Source organism: Trachemys scripta, chromosome 1 (genome assembly GCF_013100865.1).
Source record: "Trachemys scripta elegans isolate TJP31775 chromosome 1, CAS_Tse_1.0, whole genome shotgun sequence".
NCBI lineage: Eukaryota > Metazoa > Chordata > Testudines > Emydidae > Trachemys > Trachemys scripta.
Window position 1 is genome coordinate 114,080,066 of NC_048298.1, and position 27,494 is coordinate 114,107,559.

Consider the following 27,494-nt stretch of genomic DNA (forward strand, 5'->3'; position numbering starts at 1 on the left):
GTTGCTTGGAGGACTCCGCTTACTTCACTTGCAGAGCTTCACAGGTATAGATAACGAGTGTATCAACGTTTATCTTCTGCTATCCCTAGAATACTTGTGTGCTCACTAATGTATCCTGCTGTCACATAAGTGTTATCCCAAGGTGTTATTTAATGGCACTGACAGCAAGAAATATCCCTTTTCCCCCCTCCCTACTTGTGGAGTTTTTAATGGGTGCCGTGTGGGAATTTGTCTTCTCATTAGGAGTGAGAGAGATTTTTAAGGAATTGCTGCAATATGTCTCCTTGTATTCTTAATTTTTTTCCCAGTAAGAACCTGGAATTACTCGTGTTGTGTAGTCCATCAAGACTTTTATGATTCTCAGAGCAGGATATGCTTTTTGTTCAATTGTTCCAGCTCAAGTCTTGCATACCAGAATGATGAGTATAACCAACCCTAGAGATACAGACACACAGAAGTTCTATAGGGCTAAGCAAACCCTTTCTTCTCATGTACCTTCTTTGTGTGATATACCACAGTGTGGCATTAGCTCAGTCCCATTTTAGGCCAAAATGAAGTCTTTCCAGTCCAACTTTTCATTAGTGTTTTGTTTGATTTCTGGATTTAAACTGTTTTGAAAAACTCTGCAAGACCATTTCTGTGGAGAGAATGAAACAAATCCTCATCACACTATATGAAAAAACCATGATGAAAGTTTTTTGGTTAGCTACCAATTTCTTTTCTCATGCTTACAGTCTCAGATTATAAAGCTATCATCTGGCATTTTCACATGTGCTAACTAATTGCCATGCAGTTGACAAATAGCACACTTATAAGTTTGGGAGGATGGCGTGGACTGCACTCTCAGCAAATTTTGAGATGACGCTAAACTGTGAGGAGTGGTAGATCTCTGGAGGGTAGGAATAGGATACAGAGGGACTTAGACAAATTAGAGGATTGGGCCAAAAGAAATCTGATGAGGTTCAACAAGGACAAGTGCAGAGTCCTGCACTTAGGATGGAAGAATCCCATGCACATCCCTGTGGTGGGAAGAACATCTCAACAGCCCAACACTGTGGCATTTAATTTCAAAAGGGGGAACTATGCAAAAATGAGGGGGGGTAGTTAAACAGAAGTTAAAAAGTACAGTGACTAAAGTGAAATCCCTGCAAGCTGCGTGGGCACTTTTTAAAGACCCCATAATAGAGGGCCAACTTCAATGTATACCCCAAATTAAGAAACACAGTAAAAGAACTAGAAAAGAGCCACCGTGGCTTAACAACCATGTAAAAGAAGCAGTGAGAGATAAAAAGACTTCCTTTAAAAAGTGGAAGTCAAATCCTAGTGAGGCAAAAAGAAATAAATGCTGCCAAATAGTTGCAAGAATGTAATAAGAAAAGCCAAAGAGGAGTTTGAAGAACGGCTAGCCAAAAACTCCAAAGGTAATAACAATGTTTTTTAAGTATATCAGAAGCAGGAAGCCTGCTAAACAACCAGTGGGGCCCCTTGATGATCGAGATACAAAAGGAGCGCTTAAAGACGATAAAGTCATTGTGGAGAAACTAAATGGATTCTTTGCTTCAGTCTTCACGGTTGAGGATGTTAGGGATATTTCCAAACCTGAGCCGGCTTTTGTAGGTGACAAATCTGAGGAACTGTCACAGATTGAAGTGTCACTAGAGGAGGTTTTGGAATTAATTGATAAACTTAACAGTAACAAGTCACCGGGATCAGATGGCATTCACCCAAGAGTTTTGAAAGAACTCAAATGTGAAGTTGCGGAACTATTAACTAAGGTTTGTAACCTGTCCTTTAAATCGGCTTCTGTACCCAATGACTGAAAGTTAGCTAATGTAACACCAATATTTAAAAAAGGGCTCTAGAGGTGATCCCGGCAATTACAGATCGGTAAGTCTAACGTTGGTACCGGGCAAATTAGTCGAAACAATAGTTAAGAAAATTGTCAGACACATAGAAAAACATAAACTGTTGAGCAATAGTCAACATGGTTTCTGTAAAGGGAAATCATGTCTTACTAATCTATTAGAGTTCTTTGAAGGGGTCAACAAACATATGGACAAGTGTACTTAGATTTCCAGAAAGCCTTTGACAAGGTCCCTCACCAAAGGCTCTTACGTAAATTAAGTTAAGGGATAAAAGAGAAGGTCCTTTCATGGATTGAGAACTGGTTAAAAGACCGGGAACAAAGGGTAGGAATTAATGGTAAATTCTCAGAATGGAGAGGGGTAACTAGTGGTGTTCCCCAAGGGTCAGTCCTCGGACCAATCCTATTCAACTTATTTATAAATGATCTGGAGAAAGGGGCAAACAGTGAGGTGGCAAAGTTTGCAGATGATACTAAACTGCTCAAGATAGTTAAGACCAAAGCAGACTGTGAAGAACTTCAAAAAGATCTCACAAAACTAAGTGATTGGGCAACAAAATGGCAAATGAAATTTAATGTGGATAAATGTAAAGTAATGCACATTGGAAAAAATAACCCCAACTATACATACAATATGATGCGGGCTAATTTAGCTACAACGAGTCAAGAAAAAGATCTTGGAGTCATCGTGGATAGTTCTCTGAAGATGTCTGCGCAGTGTGCAGAGGTGGTCAAAAAAGCAAACAGGACGTTAGGGATCATTAAAAAGGGGATAGAGAATAAGACTGAGAATATATTATTGCCCTTATATAAATCGATGGTATGCCCACATCTCGAATACTGCGTACAGATGTGGTGGTCTCATCTCAAAAAAGATACACTGGCAGTAGAAAAGGTTCAGAAAAGGGCAACTAAAATGATTAGGGGTTTGGAACGGGTTCCATATGAGGAAAGATTAAAGAGGTTAGGACTCTTCAGCTTGGAAAAGAGGAGGCTAAGGGGGGATATGATAGAGGTATATAAAATCATGAGTGATGTGGAGAGCGTGGATAAGGAAAAGTTATTTACTTATTCCCATAATACAAGAACTAGGGGTCACCAAATGAAATTAATAGGCAGCAGGTTTAAAACAAATAAAAGGAAGTTCTTCTTCATGCAGCGCACAGTCAACTCGTGGAACTCCTTACCTGAGGAGGTTGTGAAGGCTAGGACTATAACAGAGTTTAAAAGAGAACTGGATAAATTCATGGTGGTTAAGTCCATTAATGGCTATTAGCCAGGATGGGTAAGGAATGGTGTCCCTAGCCTCTGTTTGTCAGAGGATGGAGATGGATGGCAGGAGAGAGATCATTTGATCATTGCCTGTTGGTCCACTCCCTCTGGGGCACCTGGCATTGGCCACTGTCGGTAGACAGGATACTGGGCTAGATGGACCTTTGGTCTGACCCAGTACGGCCGTTCTTCTGCTCTTATGTATGTTCTTATGTTACAGACTAGGGACCGAATGGCTAGGCAGCAGTTCTGCAGAAAAGGACCTAGGGGTTACAGTGGATGAGAAGCTGGATATTAGTCAACAGTGTGCCCTTGTTGCCAAGAAGGCTAACGGCATTTTGGGCTGTATAAGTAGGGGCATTGCCAGCAGATGGAGGGATGTGATCATTCCCCTCTATTCGACATTGGTGAGGCCTCATCTGGAGTACTGTGTCCAGTTTTGGGCCCCACACCACAAGAAGGATGTGGAAAAATTGGAGAGAGTCCAGCGGAGGGCAACAAAAATGAGTAGGGGGCTGGAGCACATGACTTATGAGGCGAGGCTGAGGGAACTGGGATTGTTTAGTCTGCAGAAGAGAAGAATAAGGGGGGATTTGATAGCTGCTTTCAACTACCTGAAAGGGGGTTCCAAAGAGGATGGATCTAGACTGTTCTCAGTGGTACCTGATGACAGAACAAGGAGTAATGGTCTCAAGTTTCAGTGGGGGAGGTTTAGGTTGGATATTAGGAAAAACTTTTTCACTAGGGGGGTGGTGAAGCACTGGAATGGGTTACCGAGGGAGGTGGTGGAATCTCCTTCTTTAGAGGTTTTTAAGGTCAGGCATGACAAAGCCCTGGCTGGGATGATTTAGTTGGGAATTGGTCCTGCTTTGAGCAGGGGGTTGGACTAGATGACCTTCTGAGGTCCCTTCCAACCCTGATATTCTAGGATTCTAAGTTAATGTGTGGAATGTACAACTAGCTATACTAATGTCAATTTACATATTGTCTAGATACAATTTTTGTTTGTGATTAGGATTAATTAATTCATTTCTTAATTGTTCGGCATAGAGAAACTAAAGGTACAATCCAAAGTCCTTTGAAGTCAATAGAAAAACTCCTATAGACTTTAAGGGGCTTTATATCAGGCCTTTTAATGCAATGGTGGTCAACTATATTGTGGTTCCAAATTAAAATGTATTTAAAAAATACACAGATGCAATTCAGTAAAAGATGGATATAAAAAGGTGCTTTACATTTATCTTTATGCATATAGCTTTTAACATGCTGCAGGGAAGAGCTGTATGTGAATGTACCTATTTTTTTTTTAAAGTAGGTTAAAAAGATTATTCGGGTTGTAAAGTCAAGCACTCATAAGTCAGGAAGTGCCAGAATTAAGGTTGCCTATGCAACCTTAATCCATCCTGCTGTCCATTATGCTACATTCTTTAATTACATGATCCCATACTGTTTCTCTCCCCCCCCGCCCATGCACAGGATGAGCTGTGCTCACTTTACAAGCAGCTATTCAATATTCCTCCCCACCCCCCCATTGTCAATGTGTGGGCCTAGGCCTTATTTACTGCACACTATTCTGAAGACAATTATTAGTTTCCTCATGGGCTTTTCTGTGGGGCTCGTTACTACAGCATCAGAGTGCTTCACAAACATTAATGAATTTATTTTCACAACACCTCTGTGGCATGAGGGGGCATTATTATCCCCACTTTACTGACCTTCTCCTTCACTACACAGCGCTGATTCATCTTCAAAGCGGGTCCATCCTATGCACTGAAAGAAGCGGGGGGAATCTATGGAAAAAATAGTATGTGATCCATGTAATTAAAGTCTGTATCATAATGCTTACACACACAGAGGCTAAATTAAGGTTGCATAGTTAACCTTAATTCTAGCATTTCCTAACTTTAGAGTGCTTGGCTTTGCAACCTTAATAGTCTTTTAATGTTATTTTTGTGTGTATAATATAGTATAATGAGAGACAGAGACCCCTAAACTGAAACTATAGCATCAGTAGCAACTTTGGCAAAGAACAGGATCTGAACCTTACAGTTTGGGCTTTGCTCTCTAATGGGCTGAATTGAAATACCAAACCCAAACAACCCAAAACACTGAAGAGAAAAATTGCAATTTACAGACAAATCTGGCTCTGGACTCCACTGCCTGAGCTCATTTCTGAAGTCTGTCTGAATGTTTTTTTGTTTTTGTTTTTTTAGTTGCTGGGCAGTCACTTTCTCTTTGGTGTGCGTCTGGGTGCAAAACCCTTTTAAAACATTAGATAGCAACCGAGGGAACTTTATTTAAATATCATAAGAACATTACGGCAGAAACAGGGTCTCTGTTGAGGAGACCAGACTACACTGTAGGGAAGATCAGAAACCATGTATGGTGAGAAGACAGACAGCACAAAAAGGGAAACCTATGCAAGTTAATGTTAGTCGTCATTAACTTGTCCTAGAGGTTCTGTGAGGGAGAAACAAGTGAAGCCTAGCTGGCTCCAAGCCAACCACTTCGGCACCCATTGAGTCTGTAGGTTGTGGGAGTTGAGGCCTTCTACAGGGTTAATGTCACAGTGTGACTTGGCCCCCCCATGAGAAAGAGAGCAGGGTCCAGTGCACCTGGACTTGATGACCTGCTACTCAGTGGGGTTGGCACCTGGGCCTTATAAAAGGGAAAACAGCTGCAGGTGATTGGGAGTGATGTCTGCAGATATCGTAGGGAGTAAGATGGATATTGCAGGGCCCTGAGTCAGCAGAGAGAAGACATCAGAAGGGAAGGCCTATGAAAGAGGCTCAACTCCAAGCAAGAGGTGCAGGGAGAACATGATGACAGACCCCCAGGGAGGAGGGGCTGTGTCCCAGCTTGGACTGAAGAAGAAGAGGGTTGGAACTCTGAAGGGAAGACAGACCCTCAGGGAAGAGGGGCTGGGCCCAGCTTGAGACTGGGGCAAAAGAATTGTTAAATAGAGGACAGACCGCAATGGAGGAGGGGCCAGGCCCAGCTGAAACTGGAATGAAAACCTTGTAGGTTTGAGCTTTCTTTTGAAAGACGTTATGCTAGATGTAATAAATAGGACACCAGAAGGTGGAATGTTTTGAACATGTGACCTGTATGGATTTTTTTTAAGGGAGCCTGAGCTAATGAGAAATTGAGGCTGGCTCAGCACAGCCACACTTGGTCATCAGGGGGCACTACAGGGCATGCATGCCCATTTACAGGTGACAATCCCCTTTCTATTCAACACACCACAGCGTACCCTCAGTTGGTATCCAGATAATGTTGAGGAACATTTAGCCTTGGAGTTTAGTGCTCCTTTGAGTTTAAAAGGCTTTGAGGTATGTAATTCCACTTTGATATATGTAATTCCATGTTCCTTTTAGCGTCTGTGTTCGATTACAACCTGGGATACTCTTCTCTTCTGTGAAGCAAGTTAACAGCAATTTCCATCACCAAGCTCTCAAAGTGTGGCAGCAAGTTCTAAGATTAAATTCACTTAGGGAAAAAATGGCTATATGCTCTTTCTTAGAATAGTCTAACTGGGCAGAGGTTTGTGGATTTTAAAAGGCATTTGAGAGGTTGTCACAACCTGTAGTTGTGGATGTTCAGTGGGGATCTTCTCTTCTATAAATAAAGGCATGAATCAACAGGTGCCGGGGTTTCAGATTATGTGGAGCATTGTAACTCGACATCTTGGAAAAAATTAGTAAATGACTCCAGTGCCAAAAAGGAGCAAAATGTCACTTGTAAAATAGGGGGATGCTTAATTTTGAGGTTCAGACGTCAATCACAACTCTTGCTTCACAGGCTCATGGAGACAAAGACAACTCAGAAGTGATACGTTAAGTCTATGGTGGGGGTCGCAGGGAAATTGCCAGAGCTGAGGAAGGGCCACTTACATTTGTTTTGTTGGCATTGGCCCTGGAGCAGTAGGACTATTCACTTGCATTCCAAGCTACTGTAACCTGCAGGAAAAAATCAAGAAAACGGGGAAAGTCAGGATAGATTAATTGGTCAAGAAGACCTAACTGCCATAAGGGATTCATAATGGGATACAGGAGTTTTCTCCTCTAGGTCTCCAGTTCAAATCCAACATGGGTTGGTAGGGTCTGAAAGTAGTCATTCAATTGCTGCTTGGTGGCCTCTGTGAAATAAGGTTGGGCTGTCAGTCCAGTTTCTAACTGACAGGCGTACATTTCACAGATTACCATTGCAGTTGACTCTGATTCTCAATCTCAGCAGAAAGGCCAAGAACTGAATAGTCCAAAGGGATTCAATTATGCTTTCACCGTCAGAGGAGAATCCTCTAAATCAGGGCTGAGGCATGCATTGGCACTGCAGCGTGGGGAAGCTTTCCCCATGGCTGCTTCTTCCCTACCCATCCTGTGCTTAAATAAGGGACTCCATCTCAGTCTGTCACTGTGGTACTTTGGTAAGTACTTGGAAAACAAACAGCAGGCCCCCATTGAGTCCCAAAAGATCATAGTGATTTTGCCATAATCCAGAGGAGCACTTGACTCGAAGAGGAATCTGCTATTTTAGGTGCACTGGTTCTCTACTTGCTCAGAAGTACTAGGCCACTCTACATGTTGTACTCTGGATCTCTAGTGGGGATTTTCATGCTCAATATTAGGGAGGACAAAAGCGTGAATGGACTCACTATCTATCTACCTGAACTTCAGTCTGACAATTGTAGGCAGATCCATTTCCTCACATATATTAAAAAAACTACTTGATGGTAAACTGAGATAAGTACGTTTGAGACAGTCATTCTGTTTATTATATTATCTCTTCCTTCATGCCATCACCTGATTAGATTTTTTTAATTGTTCATCCCAGCCTAGTTCTGAGATCAAATGCTCTGAATTGAATCCATGAGGGTCAACATACAAGCTATGATCCTGTGTTAGTGATGGAAAAACTCTTTGTCAAGCCACTAATGCACTGGCATAGATAGATGGACTGTCTCATCTGAAAATACCGAGCCACCTAAAGGGATCTAAAATTACCACAGTTGTTTTCAAAAGTGATGAACGGAGGCAGACAGTTAGCAGACAATACATACTATTCAAGGACATACTTAAACAAAAGCTGTGAATTGCATTCTGTTTCATTACAAAGAAAAGAGCTGAATTATGTTTGTCAAATGGAATTTTCCGCTACCGTGCCCTACTTAAACTGCAACCAAAAATAAAATTTGCCAGTTTAAAAAATATAAATAAAAATGTTGTTTGTATTTTCAACCTCCCCAAAAATAGTCTATTGAAAAAATCCTCAATTTCTATAGCATCTCAACCCATCCTCTGGAAGTGGTTCATTCCCGACTTGTTTTTGTTGTAAAAGAAAGGCTCTGTCTTGTATGTTGTGATGGACTCGTGAGCATGCTTCGAAGATCCCAGGAGTCATGGCATTTTATTTGTACCATGGGCCTAGGTATGCACACCTGGACAAATCTTGGACCTATTTATCTTAGTGTAATTCATCCAGGATTCATTTGGGCAGTAGGTAGTTCCCCTCTTCCATCCGGTTCCCCCAGATGAAGTGTAGCTACAGCAATAAAGATTTCCTGTTCCTAAGAACACCTTCTTCCCCTTTAACACTGTCCCTAAGCAAAGCAGCTTTTATAACCTTTTAAAAGGTCAGCTGCCTTGCAGCCAGCCAGCCAGAGTACCTCCTAAAGGTTGATCCAAACTTTATCCTGCTTTTCTCTTTCTCAGTTGATTTTCAGGGATCCAGAAGCTATGGGTTTCTTCTCTGAAATCTTGTGGTTGCTTCACTACTTTCCTGAGCCTCTATGCATGTGCTGTTACCTAGTGAGAATCTGAAATGCCACAGTAATTATCACTGTTTGCATGGCAGAGCTATATGACTCGCATCTAAAATAGGAATATACCCATATCATACATTTCATCATGTAAGGCCGCTTGTTAAAAATTATTACTATTTATATATCAAAAATGAGATGTACAGTTTACAAAAATATTTAAAAGGTCTCTGCCCCAAAGAGCTTACTATGACAGGTATGGCAATTTCCTGCAATATCCAGGTAAACCTTATTGGATTAAGGTTAAGCATCCTAAGAGTTCATTGTATTAAGAATGCAAACGTTTATGTATTACTGGGGAATTGTATGTAACTTTAAGGGGAAAACATGGCTAACATAAACCCTGGGAAGTGTACTCTTTTGAAAATGTGCTAGACAAAGTTAAGTGGTATTCCTAGAAAATACTTAGGAAGAGGGGAATGCAAATTACCTATCTCTAGATCTATCCTTTTGAAGCTGTCCCTTGAGGAAAAAACCATAGTCTGGCTGATTATCTATTCACCGTCTCTTCAAAGACCCAGGTGGGTTATAGCAATGACAGTCAAATTCACGCTTGTTGTGAAACAATGATTATGAACCTATAACCACAGAAAAAACTCCTAGGTGTGGTCTGAAGGACTGTTCACCTGCCACAGTCCTTGTTCAAGGTGGGGTGATTGCTGGTAAACTTATTAGTATTCATGTAGGTTCTTTTAATGTTTTCTCTGTAATGCATTTACCGTAAGAATAAATGTATTTGCTTAGAAAGAGCTGTGTGGCAACTTAACTGTGGCACTTACCCTGTTGACATTCTGAGGAGAAAAGTAAAGCAGGCCTGCTTGAGGCAGTCTGACTCTGCAGGGGAATTCACAGAAGAGGCCGAGAATTGTGCAGCTTGGCAATTCACCAGTCGGGAGGGGGAGGGAGAGAGACACGTGACTCTTCACCTAAGAAAGATGACTTGCTGAGGAGCTGGAAGCCTGAGAGTGGCTGGACTGTATAGTGGGGATATAGGTGCAGTTGCCCAGAACTGCGACACTTACAACCATGGGTGGAATTGGGGTGGGGCATAAGGGGGTATTGTCCCCCCAAACTGCAAACCTCTGGCAGGCAGCCTTAGTGGGCAATGTAACCTTCTGCAGAGGAGACAGGAGACTGCTCCCAGTTTGCGCCTCTGAGACAGGGAGTCAGAATTTTGTTTATAAACCAAGTGATTAACAGGTGATTAAGTTAAGAAAGGGCAGTTAGGATGTTTCCTAAAGTTAAAAGATCTGTTCCAAGCTTGGTGAATTGCAAAAAGTAAGTAGCCTAAATGATAGAAAGTAATTGACGATTTTTCTACAATTGTTTCAATTCTTGTATTCAAGAGGCAGTAACAAAAGTTACTAATATTTCTTTGAGAAGGTAAATGATTTTTTTTAGATAAAAGAAATGCATAGATCTAATCTACCTGGATCTCAGTAAGACATAGCAAAACTGGAGAAGATGGGGATTAATATGAGAACTGAAAGGCGGATAAGAAACTGATTAAAGGGGAGACTGCAACAGGTCACACTGAAAGGTGAGCTGTCAGGCTGGAGGGAGGTTACTAGTGGAGTTCCTTAGGGATCAGTCTTGGGACAAATTTAATTTAACATTTTTATTACTGACCTTGGCATAAAAAGTGGGTGTGTGCTAATAAAATTTGCAGATGACACAAAGTTGGGAAGTATTGTGAATATGGAGGAGGCCCGGAATATCATACAAGAAGATCTGGATGACCTTGTAAACTGGAGTAATAGAAATGGGATGAAATGTAATAGTGCAAGGTCATGCATTTAGGGACTAATAACAAGAATTTTTGCTATAAGCTGGGGACTTATTAGTTGGAAGCGACAGAAGAGGAGAGAGACCTTGGGTGTATTGGTGGATCACAGTATGACTGTGAGCAATCAATGTGATGCAGCCATGAAAGAGGTTAACACAGTCCTGGGGTGCATCAGGTGAGGTATTTCCAGGAGAGACAGGGAAGTGTTAGGACCATTATACAAGGCACTGGTGAGACCTCACCTAGAGTCAGGGCTGGCTCTAGGTTTTTTGCCGCCCCAAGCAAAAAATATTTGGCCGCCTCCCAACTCCCCCCCCCCCCCCCCCCCCCCTTTTTTTTTTTTTTGGCTTTTACACATTTACACTTTGCAATGTTTTGTTTTGTTTTTGATTGTTTAAAATTTTTAAAAAATTAACACAGAGAATTTGTAGTTAGTGACATAAAATAATTTCCTACTCGTGTACTCATTACTCACTGGGCCGGCCAAGGAGCAAGCTGGGCTGTGTCTGCCTGGGCAGAGCTAGGGTTGCCCCTGTGTCGGAGGCCTTGGCATAGGCAGGACATCAGCGCCAACCCCAGGCCTCATGTGGTCCGTGCGGGTCGGACCAAGTCACGCTGCTGGTGGGCTCCCAGCCTGTCTCTCGCTGCCGAGTAGCCAGAGGGGCCTGGAGCTGCGTGGGAGACACCGAACAGCTCTGCTTCCTGTCTCTCCTTCCCTGTGAGCACGCCGGGGGCTTGATGCTGCCCTCTGGAGCTGGGCGTCGCAGCCCTGTGCTGGCAGGAGCAAGCAGCGGGTATGGGGGGGGCTGCCCGGTCCCTCCAGCCAGGGCACAATCACTTCCACTCCCCCGGTGCCAATCCCTGCCCACGGTCCCATGTCTTGCTATGCAGGGACGGGAGGGAAAGGGAGGAGGCTCTAAGAGCAGGGCTGCGGCCCGCCTCCCACACTGGCCTAGGGCCCCCGTGGCTGGAGGGGCAGCGGACCCCGGGGAGCCTGGCTTGAGACAGACTCAGCAACACCCCAGAGTCCCGGGCGGTCACCCCATGGCGTGGCCGGGAACAGAGCCAGCCGGGCAGGGGGCACCGCCTGTAGCTCTCACACGGAGCAAGCTGGGGCAGCTGTGGGGTTTGGCTGCCGGGGTCCAGGGCAGAGCAGCTGCTGGCTGGTGATCACAGGGCAGCATGCCCAGGCCTTCCGCTCCCAGGGACCCCCGCGAGCCAGCCGCAGGCTTGGCCTGCGCAGCGGCACGAGTTCGGCTCAGCCCGGGCTGCCGCTCCCCTCCCCGGCAGAAGACGGCGCAGGGGGGAGGAGGAGGCAGAGGCAGAAGTGGGGACAAGCCGAGAAAGAGACCGCAGCCAGCGCTGGAGGAGCGGCCCGCCCGGCTGCCATGTTCTGCCGCCAAACCCTGCGCTCCGTGACTGGCGCAGGGCTGTGCTACCGGCTCCTGCCTGAGGGGGGCTGGCCGCTGCCTGTGGGAGAGCGGCAGGGACACGCTCCCCAATGAGCCGGCTCCCCATGCCCCGCCGCACAGCCCCGGTGGCACGCGATCAGAACAATAGGATCCAGTGCAGGACACTGCCCCAGGTCGGAGCTGGGGCCCCAGCATTATGCTGTTCCTGGTAATTTGCGGCCCCAAGCACATGCTTGTTTTGCTGGTGCCTAGAGCTGCCCCTGCCTGGAATACTGTGTGCAGTCCTGGTCTCCCATGTTTAAGAAAGATTAATTCAAACTGGAGCAGGTGCAGAGAACAGCTACTAGGATGATCTAAGGAATGGAAAACCTACCTTATGAAATGAAACTCAAAGAGGTTGGCTTGTTTAACCTAACCAAAAGAGAGCTGAGGGGAGATATGATTGCTCTCTATAAATACAGCGGAGGGAGAGGAGTATTTAAGTTAAGCACCAATGTGGACCCCAGGACAAATGGATATAAACTGGCTATCAAGTTTAGGCTTGAAATTAGGCAAAGGTTTCTAAACACTAGAGCAATGAAGTTCTGGAACAGCCTCCCAAGAGGAGCAGTGGGGGCAAAAAACCTAATTGGCTTCAAAGCTGAGCTTCATAAGTTTATAGAGGGGATGGTATGACAGGATTGCCTACAATGGCATGTGGCCCATCATTGATTGACTGTAGCAAAAATCCCCAACAGCTGGAGACAGGACACTGGATGGGGAGGGCTCTGAGTTAGTACAGAGAATTCTTTCCCAGGTATCTTCCTGTTGGATTTGCCCACTTGCTCAGGGTCTAACTAATCACTATATTTGGGGTCAGGAAGGAATTTTCCCCCAAGTCAGATTGGCAGAGGCCCTGTGTGTGGCGGGGGGGTGCCTTCCTCTGCAGGATGGGGCCTGGGTCACTTGCAGGTTTAAACTAGTGTAAATGATGACTTTGCTTAACTTGGTCTTTAAATCATGATCTGAGGACTTCAGCAACTCAGCCAGAGCTTAGGGGTCTATTACAGGAGTGGGTGGGTGAGGTTCTGTGGCCTGCAAGGTGCAGGAGGTCAGACTAGATGGTCCCTTCTGACTTCAGTAAGCATATATGAGTGAGAATATATATACAATTTTACACCTAAGCAGTGTCCCTTAAATGACTTGCCACAAGATGTCTGAACATGTTAATATTAGAGCTCAGTGGGTATAATATGATAGAATTAGGGGACTGGAAGGGACCTTGAGAGGCCATCTAGTCCAGTCCCCTGCACTCATGGCAGGACTAAGTATTATCTAGACCATTCCTGACAGGTGTTTGTCTAACCTACTCTTAAAAATCTCCAATAATGGAGATTTTACAATCTCCCTAGGCAATTTATTCCAGTGCTTAACCACCCTGACAGGATTTTTTTTCCCAATGTCCAACGTAAACCTCCCTTGCTGAATTTAAGCCCATTGCTTCTTGTCCTGTCCTCAGAGGTTAAGAACAAAATTTTTTTTTCTCCCTCCTCCTTGTAACAACCTTTTATGTACTTGAAAACTGTTATAATGTCGTGTCTCTCCCTCAACCTCCCCCCATCCCCCCAGTCTTCTCTTTTCCAGATTAAACATACTCAGTTTTTTCAATCTTCCCTCATAGGTCATGTTTTCTAGACCTTTAACCATTTTTGTTGCTCTTCTCTGGACTCTCTCCAATTTGTCCAATCCTTCCTGAAATGTGGTACCCAGAACTGGACACACTACCCCAGTTGAGGCCTAATCCGCGCAGAATAGAGTGGAAGAATTACTTCTCGTGTCTTGCTTACAACACTCCTGCTAATACATCCCAGAATGATGTTTGCTTTTTTGCAACAGTGTTACACTGTTGACTCATATTTAGATTGTGGTCCACTATGACCTCCAGATCCCTTTCTACAATACTCCTTCCTAGGCACTCATTTTCCATTTTGTATGTGTGCAACTGATTGCTCCTTCCTAAATGGAGTACTTTGCATTTGTCCTTACTGAATTTCATCCTATTTACTTCAGACCATTTTTCGCATTTGTCCAGATCATTTTAATCCTATCCTCCAAAGCACTTGCAATCCCTCCCAGCTTGGTATCTTCAGCAAACTTTATAAGTGTACTGTCTATGCCATTATCTAAATCATTGATGAAGATATTGAACAGAACCAGACCCAAAACTGATCCCTGCAGGACCCTGCAGGGCACTCGTTATGCCCCCTAGCGTGACTGTGAACCACTGATAACTACTCTCTGGGAATAGTTTTCCAACCAGTTTTGCACCCACCTTGTAGTAGCTCCATCTAGGTTGCATTTCTCTAGTTTGTTTGAGAAGGTTATGTGAGAGAGTATCAAAAGCCTTATTAAAGTCAAGATATACCATATCTACTGCTTCCCCCCATCCACAAGGCATGTTATCCTGTCAAGGAAAGCTATGAGGTTGGTTTGACATGATTTGTTCGTGACAAATTCATGCCGACTGTTACTTATCACCTTATTATCTTCTAAATGTTTGCAAATTGATTGCTTAATTATTTGGGCTATTATCTTTCCGTGTACAGAAGTTAAGCTGACTGGTCTGTAATTTCCTGGGTTGTCCTTATTTCTCTTTTTATAGATGAGCACTATATTTGCCCTTTTTCAGTCTTCTGGAATCCCTCCCGTCTTCCATGACTTTTCAAAGATAATCGCTAATGGCTCAGATATCTCCTCAGTCAGCTCCTTGAGTACTCTAGGATGTATTTCATCAGGCCCTTGTAACTTGAAGACTTCTAATTTGTCCAAGTAATTTTTAACTTGTTCTTTCCCTATTTTAGCCTCTTCTGATCCTACCTCATTTTCACTGGTATTCACTATGTTAGATGTCCAATCACCACCAACCTTCTTGGTGAAAATCGAAACAAAGATGTCATTAAGCACCTCTGCCATTTCCACATTTTCTGTTATTGTTTTTCCCACCTCATTGAGTAACAGGCCTACCCTGTCCTTGGTCTTCCTCTTGCTTCTAATGTATTTGTAGAATTTTTTTCTTGTTATCCTTTGTCTCTAGCTAGTTTGATCTTGTTTTGTGCCTTGGGCTTTCTAATTTTGTCCCTACATAGTTGTGTTCTTTGTTTATATTTGTATCTCTTTTGTAATTTGACCTCATTTCCACTTTTTTGTAGGATTTTTTTTATTTATTTTTTTTTTAATTTTTGGATCATTGACTATCTTCTGGTAAAATCAAGGTGGTCTCTTGCCTTACTTCCTATCTTTCCTATGCAGTGGGATAGTTTGCTCTTGTGCCCTTAATAATGCCTGTTTGAAAAACAGCCAACTGTCTTCAGTTGTTTTTTCCCTTAGACTTGGTTCCCATGGGATCTTACCTACCAACTCCCTGAGTTTGCTAAAATCCACCTTCTTGAAAGTAGTTTGGCCTTGTGGTTAAGGCAATGTGCTGAGACTCAGGAGATCGGCATTCAAGTCCTGGCTTTGCCACAGCGTTCCTGTGTGGCCTGGGACAAGACATTTTATCTCTCTGTGCTCATATTATCTCCTCATCTCCAAAATGGGAAGAATACTTACTTTCTCCCATGCTTTGTCTGCCTTATCTATTTAGATTGTGAACTCTGTGCAGGGCCTTCTTTTTCTTGCTGTGTTTCTGTACAGTACAAATGGGGCTCTGATTCAGAGGGAAGCCTCTACATGCTACAATTCTATGAATAGAAATAATAGTGGTCCCTATTACTTTCATTATTCTTTTCCAACACTATATTTTGTTTATTTAATATTTTACAAAACAAATGTTTTGTTTAAACAATAAAAACCAATGCATTTGTTAATTCTAGTGTTGCTTTGTGTAGTTATTCCACAGTAGCTGAAGGAGAGTATTCTAAAGAGAATGGTTTAGGACAGTGGTTCTCAACGTGTGGTCTGCGGACCATGTCTAAGGGGGTCCACAAAAGACTTAGACTGAAACCTGACTGAACAGAATTCAACTATATATATACAAACAATAGATTTCCAAAGGGGTCTTCACTTCCATTTGAAATTTCCAAAGGGGTCTGCATCTCTCTTCAAAAATGTTTAGGGGTCTGCAGATGAACAAAGGTTGAGAACCACTGGTTTAAGAGACCTTCAAATCTGTTCTCAAGGCCAGCTTCTACAAGAAATTAGTCAGCTGGTAAAGTGGACGGGGACAGACAGGTGGGAATATTTATTTTCTAGACATTTTGTATGTATTCCTCTCCCTCACTTCAACCTCTGTCTGTTGCCTTTCTTTTCAGATGGTGAGCTCGTCAGGGCAGGGGCTAGCTCTTCTTGTACGTGTGGGCACCCTGTGAGCACTACTATACCATTATTAAATGGGAAAAAGAAAGGCCAGATCCTTGGGTACAGTCCACACTGGACTCTTGTTTGCGAGTTGGGGAAGGTGGCTGTAAGCTACCTTTCTATTCTTATGATCCTAGGGCATATGGGATCTGGCTTGACATGAGTAATTGGAAATGGGTGAGGAGGCCTCATTTCTTGGGAGTCAGGATTATGGAGGTAAATGGATCAGCAGGCTGGAAACAGAATGTCTGTACTAGCTAAAATAAGGGGAACACCCAGGGAACAATGTACAATGGACAAGATACCAATGAATAAGATAAGCCTGGAATATAAAATGAGGTAAAGAATAAGTTGTGCTTGGACATGTATGGAGAGAGCATGCTATACAGGGATTGGTTCCTGCAAAGTGATCAAGCGAATCCCAAAACATGTGATGCAATGTAATGTATAAATGTATATAAAGGCAGAAGTTTGCTGTGTAACTTTGGATGTGCGGTATGCCCTATAGCCACCCCCTGTGGTTGAGTGTGATCAACTCAGCATAGCTTTGCTGTATGTCAAATAAAGCAGCCTGAGTGACGAGGCTGGAGTCAGACTGAATTCTTGGGGAACTGAGTGGAAGAGGTCTCAGGGGAACCCCAACATGGGAGCCACAACAGCCTTGGATGTAACTTCGCTTTGTCTTCACTGACACACAGATATTGTTTTTTGTTACAGCTGGATAACAGCTAAAGCGTGATAGTTATCTTGCTGTAAAATCCTAAGTGGAAACAAGGCACTTCTAGTGTTTACTGTGAGGTAGCCAGGCAAGGTCAGCACTATAATCCTGCCCGGTTGACTTTGCCTAGTTTACCTCACAGTAAAACTACAGTACCTTGTCTCTGTTATGTTTTTACAGCGAGATAACTAATATGCATTAACTATCTCATGGTAAAACACACCTTTTTTTTGTCAGTGAAGACAAAGTCTTACGGCACCCTTAGGCTCACACTCTGGAAGAGCTACACATATATCTCTGCTACCAAGGGACTCCTCTGCATTAGGGGAATCCCCAGTTGCTCTTCAGAGCAGCTTTCCAGCTGCTTTGCACTGCCTGAGTACAGTGCAAATTGGCCACCTGAGCATTAGGTCATGAATTTCAAATATTCGGTGCTAAAGAAAATAATCCTGGTACTTTGATGCATTTTTCAATTGAGTTTTGTTAATCTAAAAACAAGTTTTTAATTTTTTTCCTCCCCACAGAATGGTCGTTCTTGACAAAACAAAAAGAAAATAGTTTCCTCTGCCCATTCCAGGCTGCACACTAGACAGCCCTTGTGCTTTTATTTTGGTTAGCAGCTTGGACTGTGTTACTCCACAAATAACCTTTACAGATATTATGCCTTGCTTAGATAATTTCTAGAGAACAACTTCCAAAACAAGCAAAGGAAACTACACAACAAATCTCCTTCTGAAGGAAGAAAAAAACAGCCAATTAATTACCCTCCCAAAGAATGATAGATGATCATTTTGGGGCATTTTGCAAAAACAAGAAGTACAAGTCGTACAGATTTTTAAATTAGGAAGTTGGGGAGGGGGAGAGAAAAACATGCACAGTAGTTTGAACCAGCGTCAGCCCTCCTGTGCTATGTACACAGTGTAATAATATCCTTGGTAAAACAAGGAATAGTTTATACAGCCCCATGCTGCATAAGAGCCCTGTAAATACTGGAATTTTATATAATATACCACTGTCACACTTTACAGCAATTATTACATATTTTCGCTACTAGAAGTGAGGTGGTGTGGTTAGTAAAAATATTCAGCTGTGTGTCTTAGGCTGCTGCTGAGTGATCTTGAAGTCAATGTGGATTTTAGGATGCTCTCTCCTCTCACGATCAGACCCCAACATATCTGCAGCCAGTCAATCATACAAAAACATATCCCCATTCTTGCAGGTTCAGCAACCCGTTAAGATTCATTATGAGGATTGCTGATCTATTCCCAAACCACAGACCCACACATTATCACTTGGGCAGCCATCATCTGAACTCGCAATCGCTGCTTCCTTAAAATAAATAAATACATTAAAAAAGGAAGGGAACCGAAGTTTATTTACTGATAAAGTGATTGATCTCGTCTTATGAATTAATGTTGGTGGTTTACTTCCTGAGCACAGGGAAATTTGTACTTGATAGATGCTGCTCCATCTCTTACATGGACACTTAAAAATAGCTACCCAAATGCATAGCTGTTCTGGCTGTTGAAGGAAGTAGGAAAGGGCTTAGTCTCACAGACAGTGGAGGAGTGCACTCTCCAGGAACTTGATGCCTTCAACAGCAATGATCAGCCCCCAGTCTAATGCTCTGACCTGGATCCATGACTGGGTCTGAGGAAAAGTTAGTAGCATGTGTGCAGTACTGTTTCCAACATATGACGATTGTTTGTTTGGTGTTCTGGCATCAACTCTTACAATATGGGAGGTTTATTATGTGATAAGTTCCAGTAATTATTGCTAGATGCTAGAAAGAAATCTTGCAAAATATAATGGAGATAAACCAGTCCCACTAAAAACTGTAATATTTACAGGGGGAAAAAATCTAAAAATTCTAAAATCTAAACATCTCCTTATCTTTCCTTGGCACTACTCACCACCTTTTTAAAAGCTTGTTCTCTGTCTTGTTGACTTTTTTTTTTAAAGTTAAAACCAGAAAAAGTAATTCATTTCAGTATCTTGCCCAAAGAACAGTTTGCTCCTCACATCCTCCGCTTGCCTGCATGGACAAAGTTTGGCTGGCATGCACTAGTCTACTGATAATGCTACCGTATTGCTTTATCCTATCTTCCAACTGTGAAAATGTGGTGCTGAGGCTAATTCAACTTCCTGCCTCCCCAGTGTTTAACAGAATCATTGAAATTAGAGAAGGAAAAGACCTTTTTACGTCATGTCTAGTCTGTTCATGAAGGCCAGTGCAGGATTCTTCTCAACAGTCTAATTTCTAATGTCACAAGCCAAGAGTTTTAAAACGGAGAGTCTCAAATTAGCTTCAAATATTTGTGTTTAGGCACCTAAATAAAATGGCCAATTTTAAAAAGTTCTGAACACCTTACAACTCTCAGTAGGCTAATGTGATGGCAGCGGGAGGTGCTCAGTGTGACCGATTGGGGAAATGTCTGTGACAAATTGGGAACATCATGTTGTCTGGTGAACCCCATTTTGATTCAGGGGCTCTACCCCTTACATGACCCTCATGTAATATTGCAGCCCTCTTTGTGGATTAGAGCATCCATTTTCTAGCAGGGTCTTAGGTTTTCCACTAGGTGCCATCTGAGAGGCTAAGGAAGAGCAATCAAGAGCCATCTCCTCTTCCTGAACAATGTTTTTTGTACTGGTAGAGCCATTGACTTTGAATGACAAAAGCCAACAGGGGCAGGAGAGGTGCTGGAGCTCAGAACTCTCCCAGCTGAAGAATGTGGGCAAAAGGGGGTCAGGGGTTGTTTTACAAGAGGGATGCTTCTCTTAGCAAGAAACCAGACCACTGCAAAAGGAGACCTGGCTAAGGAGGCAAGAAGGGGTGCCTGGCTTAAGGTGCTGACCAAATGCAGGTTTCACTGGAAGGGTGAGATCAGCTTTAGGGGCTTGTGTTCAGGATTTTGTAGTTCTTCACACTATAATGCTGTAGTGCTTTCAAAAGTAAAGTGTTTGTGGTTGAGAAGTTCCTTGCGTATTTGTCATATTATCCCTGAAGGGTTTATCTGGAAACCAGAGATCCCACAGCCAGGTAGACTCTGGGGGGAAGGTGCTCAGGAGAGCTGTGTCTCTGGTCCTATGTTCTAAAGATCCCACATCCAAGAAGGGTGTCAAACATGGGTTCTGCACCTGGGCGTATGCCTGAGAGACCTAGAGCTAGGGAAAGTGACCAGTCATATAGCGCCAATAGGTTTAGATTAGAAATATGTGGATCTACCAGTTAGGTCCACTCACACCAGACTGGCATCTGTCCAGAGAGTAGCAGTGGGCCAGATTGTGACATTCAGCACTTCTGAAAATCCGGTGACTTATTCAAGCTCCTAAACGTGGAGCCTAACTTAAGGGTCCCCTTTTTGAAAATCTTGGCCTTGTGTATTGGGGTTTCCGCTACTTCCTCTCAGCAAACTCTTCCATAGTATTAAGATGTTTTCCTTTAAGTTTAGCCTAAAACATTCTCACTACTGCCATAGAAAAAGGGACCATCACCTCCGAAGTTTGTAACATGATGCTTCTGAGCATGAAGTCCAAACAAAGCTATTGCTTTTTAATTTGACATGATTGCACTGTATGTTCATTTCTAATTTACTGTCCAATATCACTCTCGTCTCTTTTGGCTGTCCTCTTTCCCAGGCATCTGCCTCCCATAAATATCTGTGTTTTAGATTTCCCACCCAGACAGTGTATATCAGCATTAGAAACGTATTGTGTCATCTCAGAATATGACAAGAAAATATGTTTTGAGCAAGCACAGGCTGCTTGTGACAGGGGTTCTGAGTCAGGAGCTGATCCCTACCAATATAGGTTAATTGGGACCTAAATAGAGGTTCAATTAACAAGTGGAGCCACAGCTGAAGGGCTAATTAGGAAAGCAACTGCAGCAGCTGGGAGCAGATAAATGGAGAGAAAGGAAGCCTTGGTGGGGGTGGAACATCTGAATGAAGGCAGACCTGGCCACCGCTGCTGCTAGTACTGCTCCCTGTCCCCCCCAGAAGTAAGATGGGGACCTGGCTGGGACTTACAATTATATAAATAGCATGACAGGCAATAGCCTGCTGGAACAGTATAATAAAGCACAGGGTGGTGAAGATGGTCTGGAGGGAATGTGATTTGTACTTTAGGGGAGAAAAGTCTTGCAGAGGACCATCCCGTGACACTGCTACATAGTTTTTAATCAAAATCATGCAATATTCTTGGTAGCCACATAAATCAAGATGAAACTGTGCAGATTAAAATGTATTTTGCTTTGAGATATTGTGGGTATTAAAAAAAATTAACCTTAACTTCTGGGTGAAAATTAATGTTGAATCCAACTGGATTGAAACCTAGAATGTTCTTACATAAAGCACTGGGAAGTTAAAATTTGCATGGTTCCTCTCTTCTTCTGGAATCCGGGAGACAGAACTGGTTAATTTGTGTTTCTACGATACTGCTGTCAGTGTCTTTAAAAAGTCAAATGAGGGGAAAAAAAAGATTCTTCAATTGAGCCCTGATCCAGAAGATACCAGCACATTACAGGAAGGTGCTGACTGCCCTCCATTCCTACTGAGCCTGATTCTCCTCTTACCTACACTGGTGTGAATCAGGAGGAATGCCAATGACCTTACGATATATGAGAGAGAGAGAGAGAGAGAGAGAGAACTAGGTTCATTGAGTTCAACATCAATGCAGGATGCTCAGAACTTCCAATACCAGTCATGTAAGCTCTGAATATTCTGAATATTTAAGTATGGCACTGGCATGGTTTTAATTAAACCACTATAGGTAACATTTTCAGAAGTGCCTGAATCCCATGTTCAAATGTGACTTAGGTGCTTTTGAAAATTTTGCTGTACAGCCCTTGAAATGATGTCATGCTTCTCCTTTCTTAATTAATCCAAAATTTTCAAAATCTCATTATTGATTGTAGCCTTAACAACTCTGATGCCTATCCTGTCCCACTGGCTTGAATTAGGTCCCACAGGGTTAGATTAGGACCACAGAAGTCCAGATTCTACTCTCAGATGCACCATTGTAAGTGTGATGACTGCCATCTAGGTGCAGAAGCCAGGATTTGAATTGGGGACATCCAGATCAAGATGCAGCATGAGTTGCTACAGTTTGAATGAAAGAGTCAAGCTATGCAGCTGAAGGCTGCAGCAAACATATATCCTCTGTGGATCAGGCATAAATGAGAATATGTAACACACACTAGCCAGTGGGTTACCTAAAAATAGGGTGAATTATGGAGTTATGCCACACAAATCTTGGTCTTTATTTCCCAGGTGTTTGTTAGTACTTACTTGGTTTCTATCCAGCCACTTATGAAGTTACACTCTTGTAAACGAGAGCACAATCTAGCCCCATATCTTTCCAGCATTGGAGCAGGAGACACGAATCAGTAGATTTTAGTCCCATTACATCCCTCTCTAAACTTGCTGTGTAATTGTGCCAGTCACTTAACCTTGCTACATCTCAGTTTTTCAAGCATGTTAAATAAGGACAATACTGACTCAGTTTACATGCTTTGAGCTCCTCTGAATTGAGTTGCTATGTAAGCATGTAGTAGTGCTATCATAATACTGTACCTTGACTTTCTAATCTCAGGATTTCAAACTGCATTAATGAACGGTAAAACAGGACGAACACTGATCAGCTCAGTCTCTCAACCTAACGAGAGGCAGCTTGGGGTTCCATGTTGTTTTATACTCAGCAGTAAAAGTTGCTTCTGTATGTCTCAGTTCACCCCTTTGTGCTCCCTTTGTTGTTCACTGTCTGTGGTTGAGGATCACATTTTTTATGATTTTAAAGAAAAAATATGTCAACAGTTATGAAGATTATTAAAACTGGGGAAAGGATGGAGGGCTAGATTTTGTGACTTCTTGGTGCTGAGTATACTCTGTTCCCATTGACTTCAATGCTAGGAGCAGGCCAGGCTATCCAAAAAGAGTTGGTCTGTCCCCATTGAAGCACCAAATGGGTCTTTTTGGACATCTTTGGGATGATAGGGGATGTCAATATAGGATTTTTCCATGTACAAGTAAAAGAAAGAGAGCCTGCTTGCCACCCATCCTCCAGCTAACAGTGAGTGGGTTGCAGAGGCTGCCACACAGCTTGAAGAAACCATTAAGAAGCTTCATGTTTACCTGGACAGGTGCTGAGCATCACTGGTAGTAAGCATAGAAAAAGAGAATCAGAGGCTGAATAGGAAAGCATTGGGATCAAGGTGAGGCTGTGACCAAACACCAGGCCCAGACAGAATTAGGGCTGGGCTTGAACCAAAACCCTAGATAGAAGCATCAATGAACTCTGAAGAAGTTGAGATCCTGATCCTAAGTTAGCTGCTTTAGCCCCTCTAAAACAATACAGATGTCCATGAGGAGGCCTAACTACATGAACAGTAACATTCCAGATTTTGCTGTTTGGTTTTATACAGTCGTTATCACAAGTGCAAAGACTAAGGAGGATTCACAACAATCAGGTCTTCATGGATTGAGACACCATGGTTATGGGAGAGGACGATCATGTTGCTAAAATGTGGGGATTAAGATAACTCCAACAGATGAACATTCAGAGCCAGACAAAATCAGTTTGTCAGATGAAATAAGTTGATTTCTGACACGGGGGTCTCTCAGGTCACTTTTATCTTCAACTTTAAAAAAGCTCTGTGGAAATCAGACCATAAACCTGTGTCCACAGCAGTGTAACACTGCTTAGCTAAAAGACTAACGTTAGGTTTCTAAAATATAATGTAATTAATATGGATTTCTGTGCAACAATATCTACATTTTCATGATTTTGTTTTTCAAACACAACATTGTTGCAATTTTCTTGACCTCTGAGTTGTTTTCCAAGTGTTGCCTATGAAACAGAATATTACATGTAAAATCAGTACTAAACTCACTGTGGGCAGCTGTACCATGGGGAAAGGAGAGACATATATAAATCAAAAGATCTAAACATAAATCAGTTAACACAGCTGTTACAAATCAACTGAAATTTGTGCCTTGAATGCAACAAGATTTTTGGCATGAAAGATCCTTCACCAATATTTTAAAAAAAGAAGGGTCTCTTATTTAATTACAAATGGACATTTTCTTGTTCTTGGCCAATATAAATAAATAAATCATATTGGAGAGGGGCTTATGGAGATAAGCTGGAATTAATTTGCAAATTGGACACCATTCAATTAGGCTTGAATAAAGACTGGGAGTGGATGGGTCATTACACAAAGTAAAAACTATTTCCCCATGCTAATTTTTCCCCTACTGTTACTCACACTTTCTTGTCAACTGTTTGAAATGGGCCATCCTGATTATCACTACAAAAGTTTTTATTTCTCCTGCTGATAATAGCCCACCTTAATTGATTAGTCTCGTTAGAGTTGGTATGGCAATGCCCATTTTTTTCATGTTTTCGGTGTGTGTGTGTGTGTGTGTGTGTGTGTGTGTGTGTGTATATATATATATGTGTGTGTGTGTGTGTGTGAAGATATATATATATATATCTTCCTACTGTATTTTCCACTGCATGCATCTGATGAAGTGGGTTTTATGCCCAAATAAATTTGTTAGTCTCTAACAAATACAAGTACTCCTCGTTCTTTTTGCTGATACAGACTAACACAGCTACCACTCTGAAACCTGTCAGACAGTACTATACACAGCCTTATAGTGGTCACAACAGAAATGTTTCTACTATTTTAAAAGTTTTTACTGGTTTGAGATAAACTTTCTATTTGCATAATATGGAGTACTGATCATCATCATCATGTTCCTATTACGCCTCTGGCGTTTGGGGCAGTGACAAAGCTCCTCCACGCCTTTCTGTTTGCGGCAAGTCTTTCAATGGTTCTCCAGCTGTGCCCCAGGTTTTTCAGGACGGCTTCCACAGCTCTTCGCCATGTTGGTTTTCAGGTGGCCTAGTTTTCACTTGCCTTCATGTGTCCATCTTATTGCTACTCTGGTGTTGGAATCGGTTTCCATCCAAAGCACGTGACGGATCCGTCTCCAACACCTCCTGGCAATGATGGGCCTCAGATCCTCTTGGCTGCACTGTGTCAATAGATCTTAGTTTGAGATTGTTCTGGGCCAAATTCTGAAGCAGGTTGTATGGAATGAAGACAGTTTGGACATGCCATACTTGCTCATTCGTTGGCATTCTGCATTATAAAGTAGAGTTGAAAGTACGCAGCTCTGATTAAATCTTGTTTGGTTTTGGTGTTGTGTTTTTGATGATTTCCAGACTGTATTTAAGCTCCTGTAGGTGTTCCTGGCTTTATTGATTTTGTTCCGGATGTCTTGGCTTGTTCCTCCGTCCTGACTGATGGTGCTGCCCAAGTATGTGAATGTTTCTACATTGGTGAGAACATAATCCTCTATCCGTACTGGTGATGGTGAGGCAATATTAAAGGTCATGATATCTGTCTTACTGTGGTTGATTCTTCAGTCGAATTTGCTGGCTGAATGCCTTGAGTTGAGTTGTTTTTTCTTGTATATGGTGTTGGGCATGTGATAGGAGAGCGACATCATATGAGAAGTCCAGGTCTTTAAGGGATGAGAAGAGTGTCCATTTAATGCCTCTTGGCATGTCTTCTGTTGTATGTCGCATTACCCAGTTAATGGCAGTGCTGAAGAGGATTGCAGATACGACACACTCCTGTTTTGACTTCAAAACAGCTCAGTGATCAACCCTGCATGTAAAGTTGAAATACACCTCTACCCCGATATAACGCTGTCCTCAGAAGCCAAAAAAATCTTACAGCATTATAGGTGAAACCGCGTTATATCAAACTTGCTTTGATCTGTCGGAGTGCGCCGCTCCCCCCTCCCCTCCCCCCCGAGCACTCCTTTACCGGGTTATATCTGAATTTGTGTTATATTGGGGTAGAGGTGTAGAAGCTTTTGATGACGTTGATTATATGGAAAGGAATTCCATATGCCCGCAGAATGTACCGTAGGCTGATCCTGTGAATGCTATCAAAAGCCTTCTCAAAGTCTAAGCACTGTTCTGTTATGTTTCGTAGAGTAAAGATCTGGTCTGTGCATCCACACCCTTTCTGAAAACTAGCTTGCTCTTTTCTGAGAATGCTATCAACTGCCTCTGATATACGCTGGACTATGATCTTACACAATACTTTGCTGGCACAGATAAAAGTGTGATACCATGCCAGTTATTACAATCACTGAGAGTTCCTTTCTTTGGTATCTTCACTATAACCCCATTGGTCCACTCATCTGGCAGTTTTTCCCTTTCCCAGACTTATGTAAATAGAGGGGCCAGGATAGATGCTGCTAATTTAGAATTTATCTTGAACAATTCTGCATTCAAGTTACCCTTGCCAGGAGCTTTCCCATTTTTTTAAGGATTTGATAGCTTGAATGATCTCTTCCTTAGTTGGGGTGTCCGTGTTGATATCAAGATCTTCTTCTGCTTCCTGGATGTTTGCTTCCTCTTTAGATGGCTCCCTGTTCAATACTAGTAAAACCACTAAAAACTTTCAAATGGATAGAAACTTTTAAGTGCAACCACTGTAATACTTGCATGTATGTACAGACTTATATGCACAAATACAACATTTACCAACATTAATGTATAACGCTGGAACTGCAGAGAATGTAGTATTTCCCTATGTAATTCCTGTGCATCAAATATTAGAAGTGAGCAACTACTGATAAAAGTTGACTTTATTAGTGTGTACACACACTGATTACATTGGGCCAAATCTCTCCCCCAGTAAAAACCATTGAAAAAGTATAGAGCCCAAAATATATATAAACCCAAGGCAATGGGGGGGGAAAAGTGATTGTGTAATTATAAATTTTATCACAATTAATATTCACCCAGGGGTGGGGCTGAATTAAGGCTGTCTGGTCCATGTTCATTTTGGCATTTCCTAACCTTTGAATGCCTGACTTTCCAACCTTCATAATGTTCCTTTAATGTAGTTTTTCGGATGTAATTTATGTTATGGTGAAAGTTGAGTGCTAGTTGAACACTCTCACATGTGGATTCCCAGCTAATCAGTGAGTGAGCAAGTTGCTCTTTTTATGCTCAACATTCCCACCTCCTGCCTCCCCTCTTTGCTGTGCTGCTTAAATGGCTGATAAGCAAAAGGCCCCTGCCTCTCTGTGGATGTCTTGCCCGCCAAGCTTAGCTACAGACAATGATTTATGGTATCAGTGTGTTGTCAGAAGTGGACAGTTGGATTTAAGGTATTTTGACAAAAATATAAAGAGTAAATTAGGTTAGAGCCTCGTACTTACTCAGGGGGCCGGGTTGGAAGCTCCATTGTGTGGACT

At 42.5% G+C, this 27,494-nt stretch overlaps 1 long non-coding RNA gene across 1 annotated transcript; it reads right to left on the minus strand.

The window, feature by feature from the left end:
* Window positions 1-27,494, minus strand: LOC117870751. The gene is made up of 3 exons (XR_004644029.1): window positions 27,459-27,494; window positions 4,852-4,926; window positions 1-637 (listed from the first exon to the last, which is right to left on the minus strand). It is a non-coding gene; the product is annotated as an uncharacterized LOC117870751 (long non-coding RNA).